The following is a 12,055-nucleotide window of genomic DNA, read 5'->3' on the forward strand; positions in this document are numbered from 1 at the left end:
CCGTCCTAATGCTATAATTTAGGATTTAATTTATTATATACACTATATTTTTTAAATAAAATAAAACATAAATTAGAGGAAGCACACCTTATTTTAGGACATAGATAACTACTAACTTTATTCAGGATTTCAAAAGAAATTTATCAATTATAAAATTACAGGTCGAATTTTAAATTACTCTATGTGAACGGAAGATTCAATCATCTATGATCGATGATATTGAAAAATTTATATATAATATTTATATATTGATTTTCTTATACTATCAATCAATCTTTACCATCATATCATCGTTGTTAAAAAAATCATCAAATCAATAAAAACGACTTTAATAATAATAATTTCTAAAGTTATATATAAAAATATTCACGATTTTTTGAAAATGTAAATTTTTTATATTAATAGTATATGAAAATTAATCTCTATAATTTATGTTATTTTAGTGAATTGAATATGTAATTTACCTTTTTTAAATACACTCCTAACCTTGATTTAATTATAAATGTGTCATTTTGAATTGTGTACGACTCTTAAAAAAAGTTAGTTGCGTTGATGTTAATGTTAAATTGAACTTTAATTACTAATACACCCATATTGATAGTAGTAATTAGTGAAATATTTCGATTAGTTTAAATACAATAATATCTCTCTCTTTTTTCCTTTCGTTCTATTTTTTTATTACATCATTACATCTAACACCTTACTTTCTTTATATATTTCTCTCTCAAAATATATACAACTTTTACAAGGTCTATACCAAACGTTTTTCACAAAACAATAAAGCATCTAACTTATACGGCACATAAGACAAGGTTTAGTCATTAGTAAGTAGTAATTAAAGACAAGCCTAGTGACATTTGTCCTAATTTTGTTATGGGGGTTCGTCCTATGCCACAAACTCACCAATTGACTAGTGTGTGGAAAAATTAATGGCAGTTGCACCGCATTTTCATATTTATTAGAGTAGATCAACCCTAAAATTATACTTTTTTTTTTAATCTAAATTATTATCACTAGCTTGTGGTGGAAAATATGATTTTTTTAAACAGTCAAACAAATATATATTAAATAAAAGAGTTATGGATAGAAGATATGTCAAAATAAAAAAACAAATTAATAGTTATATACATCTCTAAATTAATAAAGTGAAGATTAATATTTGTCGCCTCTAAAAAATTACAACAAATAAAACTGTAACAACTTAAATAGATAAACAACATAAATGATGTGACCACCATTTATTGAAGTCATATTCCAATCTTGATCTTTTGTATTTTAGCCAACATCAACTGAGCATTTTAATTTGCTTCATCTCATGATGACCATCAAAAGACTCTTGACGAAAAAGAATATGATTACTCGCTTTTCACAAAATACAAACACATGCTAGTCAAATGAGATTAAAGAAGATACAATTCTTTCTACCAAAGCTGCCTAACCCTCCAGATTTTTTAGCATGAGTTGACACAACATTAGAAAAGGTGCATTGAATTCCTAGCCACCCAAGTAAGCGACCTTACACTGTGTCAAACACTGAACATTCAAAAAATAAATGATTAGAAGATTATTCCATACCACATCCTTAAATGCATAAACTAGAAGTCTGGTCAACGACGTCTCGTGCCATCAATTTGTTCTATGTAGGAAGTTGATTCCTCAACAATTGCCACGCAAAAGTTGAAACATTTAACGACACTAGTTTGTTCCACGCAAGCTCCCAAAAAGTAACAGATTAATCTTTCACATTTTGCATCAAACATTGATACAACTCTTTTACATAATATAGTCCTCAGATATATTTGTCCCACATATCTTGTCCAAACAATGACCCACCACCTAACCCCCTACTCTAAATATCTTTCCACCACAAAGACGTAGGACGAGAAACATAATAAACTTCTCAATTAACACACCCATACTTATTAGAAATGACCTTAAACCATAACCCTCTTGCATTAGTTTTAAGCCTCCACAACTATTTACCTAATAACGTCACATTAAAAACCTACAAGCAACAGACTCATAACCCACCTCAAGACACACCTTAACTCATTTGACTAAATGAATTTTACAGTCTTCCTCATTACCATCCCACACAAATATATTAAAAAGTGATTCAATTTTAGAGATAGTACCCAAAAGAACCTAGAAGAAACAAAGAGAATACACTGGATATACAGACAAAACGAAAAAATTAGCTATAAATAATTCCCTTCCAACGAATCATAAGCTTTTTCCAAATCACCCTTAAACATAATTAGTTATAGTTTCATCTCTCCCGTTTCGTCAACCACTTCATTTACTATCAAGAAGCCATCCAAAATATGTCTACCCTCGGTAAATGCAGATTAATTGTCCGAAACTAACTTTCCAACCACATATCTCAACCTATTAGCTAGGACTCTAGCTAACACTTTGTACATGCACCCCACAAGAGAAATAGGTCGAAAGTCATTCAACTACTGATTGTCCTTGTTTAGTTTAAGTACAATGAAAATTACCAACTTACCATTTGTATGAAATTCACAAATAAACCGTATAAAATCACATTTGATCTCTTCCAAAAACTTCTTAAGGAACTCTTTTCAAACCGTAAATAAATATTTAGAGGAGCTTTGATCAGAACTCTAATATTTATTTATAAGGCTTCCTAAATGTGTGAGGTACAATCAATATAGTCTTGAATACATCAAAATTAAACACATACTCAAATCCTCTTTTGCTACTAATTTGTAGACCAAATTTAGTAATAAAAGATTAATTTGAAAATTAAACTAACTAATAAAAGACACATTTTAGACAAAAATGATTTATAAAATACACATTTGACTATATTTTTATGTAAAAATTGCTTAATAATTAACGTATTACATGAGATATAATAATTGACAACATTTAACTTAAAAAGACCAATAAAATTTGATAGGACCGTGACAACTGATGGTCCCCGTTCCCTACGCCCTTGCTATTGTGGCGTTTTTTTTATGGTGCAAATGTATGTATATATATTACTATGTTTTTATTATTTTAATTATGATTTATAATTTATTTTGTATTATATATATGTTTTCAGTTGTAAGGCATAAGTAAACTGACAAATACATATTGTCATAAATATCATAATAAGTTTCATCTTATATGTAGTTATATAATACGTCACAAAAGATATACCTAGGGACATTCTTAAAAGCTTTTTAACCTTAAGAAAATACTTAAACCTTTAAGCCCTCACAAGATTGTCCTTCTCTAGGTTCTCTTTGAGGTTCAAAACACCACGAAAATGGTCAAGTTATTTATTTGAAGGCCAAAGCCCTAGAAAAATATGTCATTGTTGAATTTATCAAGGGTCAAAACTCTCAATATTGTTACATTAAAACATTGTTAGGACTAAATCCTTTGGTAAAATTTTGTGCGAGAAGCTTTTTTTCTTCCAAAGTTGGTCATTCCCTTGGGTTATATCCCTCGATATTTTGACTAGGAGTAATCGAGGGTCAGGACCATCGCAAACTCAAACAGATATTCATCTTTTTGAGAGTTGAAGCCCTAATTATTTGTTAAGAATCATTTATGAGGGTTGTAGCCCTCGCCCACTTTCACTAATCTTGCGCAGAAAGCTTCCTTCCTTTCCATATTCTCTTCTCTTCTCCTCTCATTCTTTTTTTCTCTTCTTCTCCCGGTCATATCCAACTCTTCGCTACTAGTTACTTTTAAAGTTTTGTTGAGTTAAATAATATATTAAAAAAATTTATTAATAATATTATATGTGAAATGTGATTTGTATGTTATATTTTATGGTGTAACATGTGTTTAATACGAAAATGTGAAAATTAAATTTTAAATGTTGGATTTTGAATTTTTATGTAAATTTGTATTAAAAACGTATATTGTATTTATATTTTTAATAAAATATAATATTTGTAGTATTTATTATGCATATTTATTTATTTTTTATGAACCATTTTAAATAATTTAGTTCTAATTTAAAATATATTCAACTCTAATTTTAATTAATTTAATAATTAAAAAAGTTATGTTATATAAATTTATGTAATTACATAAATAATTTATTATACTGTTTTGTAATTATAACAAAAAATTATATATAACACATATATAATTAAGTTTTTACCAAAAGTAGTTATATAATTATACTATAATTGTGCTAGAGCATAGGTAATTTGCAAGGGTTTTGACCCTGAATGGTTCCTTTAAAAAAAAAATATATGTTATATGAGGTTTTCAGTCATTTCTAACAAAGTATGTTTATGATGTATTTGGTGCAGTCTTTTTAGACGCTTTCCGAGGACCTTATTCCTCGTCAATAATTGAGTATGATAGTTTGATATTTATTATTCATTTTGCAATTATTTCAATTAATTTAAATAAATTATACATTTTTATAATCGTTTTGAATTAAACCATTTTAAAAATAAATATTAAATATTTTAATGAATTAAAAAAAATAGTACAAAATAAAGTAAAAATATACTCATTGATTTGCGAGGAACAACTTTCCTAAGAAATATTTGTGTGAGAAAACGTATTTTGAATTTTAAGATTTGCGAGGAATAAAATAGAGATGCTCAAGCTGGTTTTGAGAAAAAAATATCCTTTTTTATACAATGCAATTTCAAGTTGTTTAATTTGGATCAATTTTTGAATATTAATATTACTATTATAAAAAAAATTGTTAATACAATATTATAAAAACACAGTAAAATAGCATATTTGATACAAAACATAACATATAATATACTTAAATTTAACATTACAATATATTTGAAATACATGAAATAGTAACAAAATAAATGAAGTTTATCTAATAAGTATTATTAGGACAACAGATTAAAAACCAACAAATAATATATAAATACAATACATCATACTAATTTAAAATTTATAATTGTAGTTTGATTCGATTTTGAAAAAGGAATTCGAAATCTATTGGAATTCGTGCCATTTTCTCAAAAATATTAAAAAAATTTAGGTATTATGCAGTTTTTTAATTTTTTAGATGTGAAATCCTTGAATTGATAAGAAATGTTTGAACGAAAAAATGTATTTCGAATTTTAAGATTTGTTAAGAACGTTTTTTTTAAGAAACATTTCAAAGAAAAATCGAATTTTGAATTTGAAAATTTGCATGGAACGTTATTCGCAACAAACATTAGTCAGAAATTGAATTTTTTAATAGAAAGTTTGCAAGGAATAAATTTCTCTATAAAACAAACCATCATCTTCATTCTTTGATCACAATCCTTACAACGTTATCCTCTTCTTTTTAAATTTTTGTTTCCCTTTTAGATATTTACAAATTTAATTTTTTATTACAATTTTGTTTTTATTTTCTAGTTGTCAATAATATTATTTTATAATTTTTTAGTAATTATATTTATAAATCATTTTAATTTAATTTAAATCATTTTACAATATTTCAATTTTTTTTTTAATTTTGCGAGGACAGTTTTCTTCTGAATATTTTTTATTATATTAATTACCGAGAATAATAGTCCTTGTAAATATATTTATTTTTAATATTATTTATGTTCCGGCTGTCACAAGTTATTTTTTTCCTCGCAAATGTTTATGCAAAAAAGCATGCCACAATTCACAAACATTTAGCGAGGCAGTTCGTTGAGGATCTAGTTTCTCACAATTTTTTTTGTCAAATATCAACTCAGACCGACAACAGTTCAATCAAATAAAAAAAATAGATGCATTTTTGCACGGAACTTTGTGATCACATTGTTATTCCTTAGAACATTAGTTCCTTAGAAAAATCTGTGACCATCGTTTTTACAACCATATTAGAATATCTCAAACGTTTGTCAAATTAAATTAAATTAAAATAATGTATAATATATTAATTGAAATATTTAAATTAATATTTTAAACTATAATAAAATTAAATATAAAAAAAAATATTAATATATAAATTAAAGTTATAAGACCTATTTAATAAATTCATATTGAATTAATCGAAAATGAATGAATTGCTTCAAAAAGATATGCAATAATAGACCCTATTTAATATACGTGAGTTTACGTTAGAAATCCTCTTATGTTACTCGGAAAGTTCATTAAAATATATTTTTACAAAAAAAACTTAGTGTATTTCTTAGAACAAAATTACTTGCAAATGACATGTTTTTTTTAGTGTAACATCAAATATTTTATACAAAGATAATATAATTTTAAGATTTGCTCAAAATAATTATTTTTTGATAATATTTCACAATTGAGAAATTAAATAATAATAATAAAAATATGGCGACAGTAGATTTAATAATAATCGCAAATTCAAGTATATAGAATTTGGGGTCAAACTCAACAATATTGAGCCTAAAGTAACACTTCCATCATGTCAAAGGTCAGTAAAGGCTAACACATCAAAAAGTGTTGGACCCATCATCTTATATGGAACATCGAAAAAATTGGTTGTTTTACTCCAAAAATAAGAAGCAGACGCTACTAAACTTGGTTCATTTCAATAAAAAAACTATTGTCTCCTTTCAAAAGAAACCATAAGATTTCTTGAACCCTATTCAACCGTTCAATAAACCCATATAAATGAGAGTGGGAAGGGGAACTCTAACAAAACGAGCCTGTTAAGTGAAAAAGGTTTTATGAATTGAAAAGACAATGTCAAGAACTTTCTCACCCCTAAGACAAGTAAAATCATATTTATATTAAGAAGTGATACTTGTAGGGCTAGTGAAAGACCCCAAAAAGGTTGCATATAACCAATAGTAGAAGAAATATGATGGATTACCCGACTATGATAAAATTATATTCGTTTACTAAAATATCTTAGAAAATAGTTAGTAGATATATGATTATTTTATAATAAAATTTAGGAGGAGGAGATGATGTGTTAGTTCAAATTAAAGAAGAATATAAGATTAATTGAATATTTATAAAAATATTTAAATTTATTTTACTCCAATAACACTGTCATTATAGTGGATATATAGTTAGATATAATGGTTATAATAAAAAAATAGTTAATATTTTATTAATAATCTAAAATGAAAAAATAATATAAATCAAATAAATATTCCGAATATATGATATTACAAAACGTGCATGAATTTCCGAAATAGAGGCTGACTAATACTTCAATGATTAAATTTTTAAAAAATTTGCTACGAGTTAATGGTTATCGAGAAACATAAGATCCCAAAACTCATGGCCTATAACATCGTATCAAATGTGACAATTATTAATTTAATCGAACTACTCATCAAATTTTCCCCGGTCTAGTATATGCTGAATATAAGAATTTTAATTCATGTTATTTATAAAAATAAAAATCATCTATACATTAACATATTTTAATATTATCAAATTAATTAATTAATAATCAAATGACATAACTTTAATTAATCATTTGATTAAATTATAAATTTAATACCATCAAAATTTTTAAAATACTTTTCCATCTCTTTTGATTTAATAAGATTTTTAATTATGAAAATAATTTATATAATTCTTGGGAATTAAAATCAATAAATAAATACATCAGTATTATTAATTTAATTAACCTTTTATACCGTTTGACAAATGGAAATCAGTAAATCGCCACAATCACGCAATTTTAAAATTGAGCTTGATATTTTTTAATTTAAATAAAAAAATTAAATTAACATTTTAATTAATTATTAAATTAAGATCGGACGATGATCAATATTCCGATCATATGAATGCAGAAAACTAGTAACAAAAGGGAATCTGATTTCGAAGAACCTCTGTTTTTCTATTTTACATGGTTTTCAACGACTTTTAAGGTCAGATCAGAATATTAATTCTAGTGATTTCCATGTTATCATCACTAAATTTTAAAACTATAGAAAATATAAACTATTAATATTAAATCCATTTATATTTAGCCTATATCTTATTTGGCATTTGCTGCGCCATTGTGAACTTAATTAAAGGTGTTGTACTCTATTTTTTAGAAGTTATAATGTGTAACTTTTAACCTACTGTAATTTTTTATTGTGATTTTAAAGTTTTTCAAACTATACCCTTAATTTTATATTCCTCTATTATTTTTCTTTTGATGTTAAAGGTTTAGGCACATAGATTCTTAAAACCTCATAGTTTAGAATAAAACTGAAATGTTAAAAGATACAACAAATTGAAGAAGATACATATAGATAATGTAAAAAAAATTAACATCCAATCATATTTTATAACATAGATATTTGTGTAAATATACTGGTAAAAAAAATTATATACAATAAGTGTATAGTCATTAGACTTAACCTTTTTTTTTACTTGAAGCATTTAATAATTGTTTTAATAAAGAGAAAATTAGGTGAATTGATCTTTTAGGTGAAAAAATTATATTAAATATTATATATCAAGTATAATATTCTTTAAGAAACATCAATTTAATTCAATAATATGTTTGCATCTGAAAATATTCTTCTTACATGCTTAAAAATATATGTAAATTTTTTGAAACAAATAGTATTTATCAAAGTATACTGTGTTTTTGCTTCATTCTTATTAAAATGTAAACTTAACTTTACAATTGACATAATATTTTATCACAATAGTTCATGATAATAATTATACAATTCTTTAAAAGAATTATAATAAAAAAATTAAAATACACTATTTATAAAAAAATAAATAATCAAAATTGAATAAAAAATAAACAAACAAAATTATATTAAATTCTTTATATAAACAAATATTTTATTTCCGAAAGTACAAATTATACTCCAATCCATGCTAAAGCCATGTTCAAGATACAATTTTGTATTTATAAAAGTTGTTTTTTTTAATACACGTTTTTTAATTTAATGCAAGTTGTTGTAGCTATGATTCCTATTTTAGTAACTTAATTAAAGTGGATCTTTCCTAGTGTTCGTTGATTCGTTCCCATATTGAAGTTCAATAGCTTGATTCCTACCTACTAAACACTCGTAGCTCTAGCCATAAGCCCATAACTCTCCCCCATATATAAATATTTTGGCAGCTGCGACAAACACTGCAAAAATAACAAAAGAAAAAGGGACAAGGATACGACCATAATGCAGACCAAACAGGTAATTAATATCATCTAGTTATATAGGATTTCACTAAATGTGCGTATCACATGACAACTTGCCGATTTGCCAGATTGTGTTTCTAGTTTACATACACATATAGGGATCATTTTTTTCTTTGAAGATAAATCACATGAATATAAATAAAGAAGAGAAAATAAATAGAAAAGTTAAAACGAAATAAAAAAAACAGAGAGATATACATTGTCGTTTACAAGCTAGTACAAATAAGATTAATATTATAAAAATGGTGGCTTTACTCCTGTGATCTATATTAGTGTGGGGAGACATTATTAATTAAAAATAAAATAATGTAGTAGGGTAGAAGATATATTATCAAAAAATAAATTAATAGTATAGTAGTGTGGGAGAGACAAAGGAAGTAAAGGACAAAAAAATAAGTGTGGAGTAAAGAAAAGAGAATTAACGTATGGCATATTGAACCCCACAATACAAGAAGCTACCTAAAAGTAGTGTGCCTTTTGTTTATGCGGGTAAATAATTGATTTTGATAAAAGTGAATTGAAAATAATAAATTGATTTATATTTGAATATGTAAATATAAATATGATTCTTAATTTAGAGTTGCTTGAATTATTTGGAGCAAAATTGTTTTTAGATGTGTAATTATTAAAATAAGTTTTAATTATACTTTATTTATATTACAATAAATGTCATTTTTGCTCATTTAAAACTAAACATTTCATTTCTATTCTAGATAGTAATTTTAAATGAGTGTAATAGTAAGTGAATACTTAAGAAAATATTAATGTACTCAATTAAAAAAGAAATATATTTTTTTTTTTGTAAAAGTAATATTTAATTTAGTAATATTTATGAGAAAAATAAATATGTATTATCAGTGTATATTAATTTTACATTGATAACTAATAAAATTATTTAGTTTAACATCTCAATGCACAATTGAAATTGTAATAATAATATATCTACATAATTAAAAAAGGATAATAGAAAATAAATGTAGCAACAATTATTTAAATATGAATGTGTAAGGTAAAAATATATATATATAAAAACAAATAGTCAAAATAAAAAATATATATTTAAATATGTAATTTTTTTTATCTTATAATAAATGATAAATTCCACCATAATTTAACTAACAGAATTGTAAAGTTTAGGTTCGAATCTGTAACAAGACGTTCAACCTAATAATTTCAGCATTTGTCAGTTAAGCTGATGTCTAGAGACACTTAAATATGTATTTTATTAGTCACTTTAGTCCCCAAATGTATCTTTAGTTAATAATCAATTTAGTCTTTTAATGCATTATTGGTGGGTCAATTTTTTTTATAACAGAAATTTATAATGAAGAGATGTTATTTTATTTGCTAATTAATTTAATCTATAAAATTATTTTAAAAAATATATTTAAAGATATATTTGTAATTTTAGCACATTAAAATAAATTATTAACTACTAAAAATTGGTATTATAAGGTAAAGATTGTTTGCAAATGTTATGATGAATGTCTAAAGACATGCATAATATAATATAATATAATATAATATAATATAATATAATATAATATAATATAATATAATGTGTTTTTAAGATAAACAAATTGTAAATTATTACAATTTAACCATTAATCAAATATTGATTGTTTTCATTGTCTATTTTGTTTTGTGTTTATTTTTTTCCTTTCAATCGTACAAAATTTATTCTTTTGTTGTAGATGTATTTTTTGGAATTTATTATGATCAAACTCAGTATTATTTTTAAATAAAAATTAGAATCGATTTAAAAAGATAATAATAATAATAATAATAATAATAATAATAATAATAATAATAATAATAATAATAAAATGAGGAAGAATTTCTTTGGTGGAAGAGAACAGAATTAGCGTGTAAAAAATCTGAAAACATTATGCACTTAAAACAATTTTAAATAGAATATAAATTAAGTATGATTACTTAGTTGAATTTTATATATTACCATTTACTTTTTATGTTTTTGTTTTCAAATTATGAAAATATCATGAAAAATAATGAAGATTATCTTTATTTTGTACAAATATTTATAAAAAGATATTAAAATAGTGTAATATTGTATTATTATTTAAAAAACATTTATTTTTAAACTAATATATATGATTAATCTTTGGATCATCTATCTAGACAATTGAGAAAGATCAACACTATAAATTTATATTAAAGTTAGATAGATCGGCCGTAGTTATTAAACTCGTGATCTATTTGTCATTTCAATTTTTTTTTTTATGTTTAAACTCAAATCACAAATATGTGTGAGCGAAACGTAAAACCATCTTTGCCGTAGAGATCCTATGCTATAGTTTGTGGGGATAACTGCCTCCTATATTTTGATTTATTTTAGACTTAAATATATAAAATGTGATGCAAATATGAACATTTTTATTTTAGTCTATATAATTTATTTTGTTTAGTTTTTATCCTTGTAAATTTAGATCTGTTAATATTTGATCTCTGACGTTAAACTCCGTTAATAAATTAAGACCGAAAATGTTGTATAAATATTTACGTATGTATCATTCTTTTATATTAAGAGAATTTAATTGATAAAAACTAAGGAATAGTGTGTATATATAACCATTGGTAAGAAACAATAAACAGTAGTGAAATTCATTTGCAATATCCATTTGTGAAATTCAACATTAATTCTACGTGAAGTCATCGGGTTCAATGAACTATCCAATTGAACAATGAATTGATGATGTAATAATCACTTTAGCTTTAAAATATTGTCTTTAAGAAAGATTAGTTGACACTTTTTACAATAACTTTTTTAATGATTCGTAATATGGCAGAGCAATATGAGACCAAAATCAAAATTCTTCACCTCTAAGACCAAAATCATGTAAATGTTCATTCCTTTAACTTGTTGGCAAGATTAATCTCCTTCAATGACTTCAAAAACAAGTAACAACGCAACACAAAGAAATCAAATACTAGATATCCAAAAACCCCAATAACATTCAATTTGAGATCGTG

The sequence above is a fragment of the Cicer arietinum genome, chromosome 4 (genome assembly GCF_000331145.2).
Source record: "Cicer arietinum cultivar CDC Frontier isolate Library 1 chromosome 4, Cicar.CDCFrontier_v2.0, whole genome shotgun sequence".
Taxonomy (NCBI): domain Eukaryota; kingdom Viridiplantae; phylum Streptophyta; class Magnoliopsida; order Fabales; family Fabaceae; genus Cicer; species Cicer arietinum.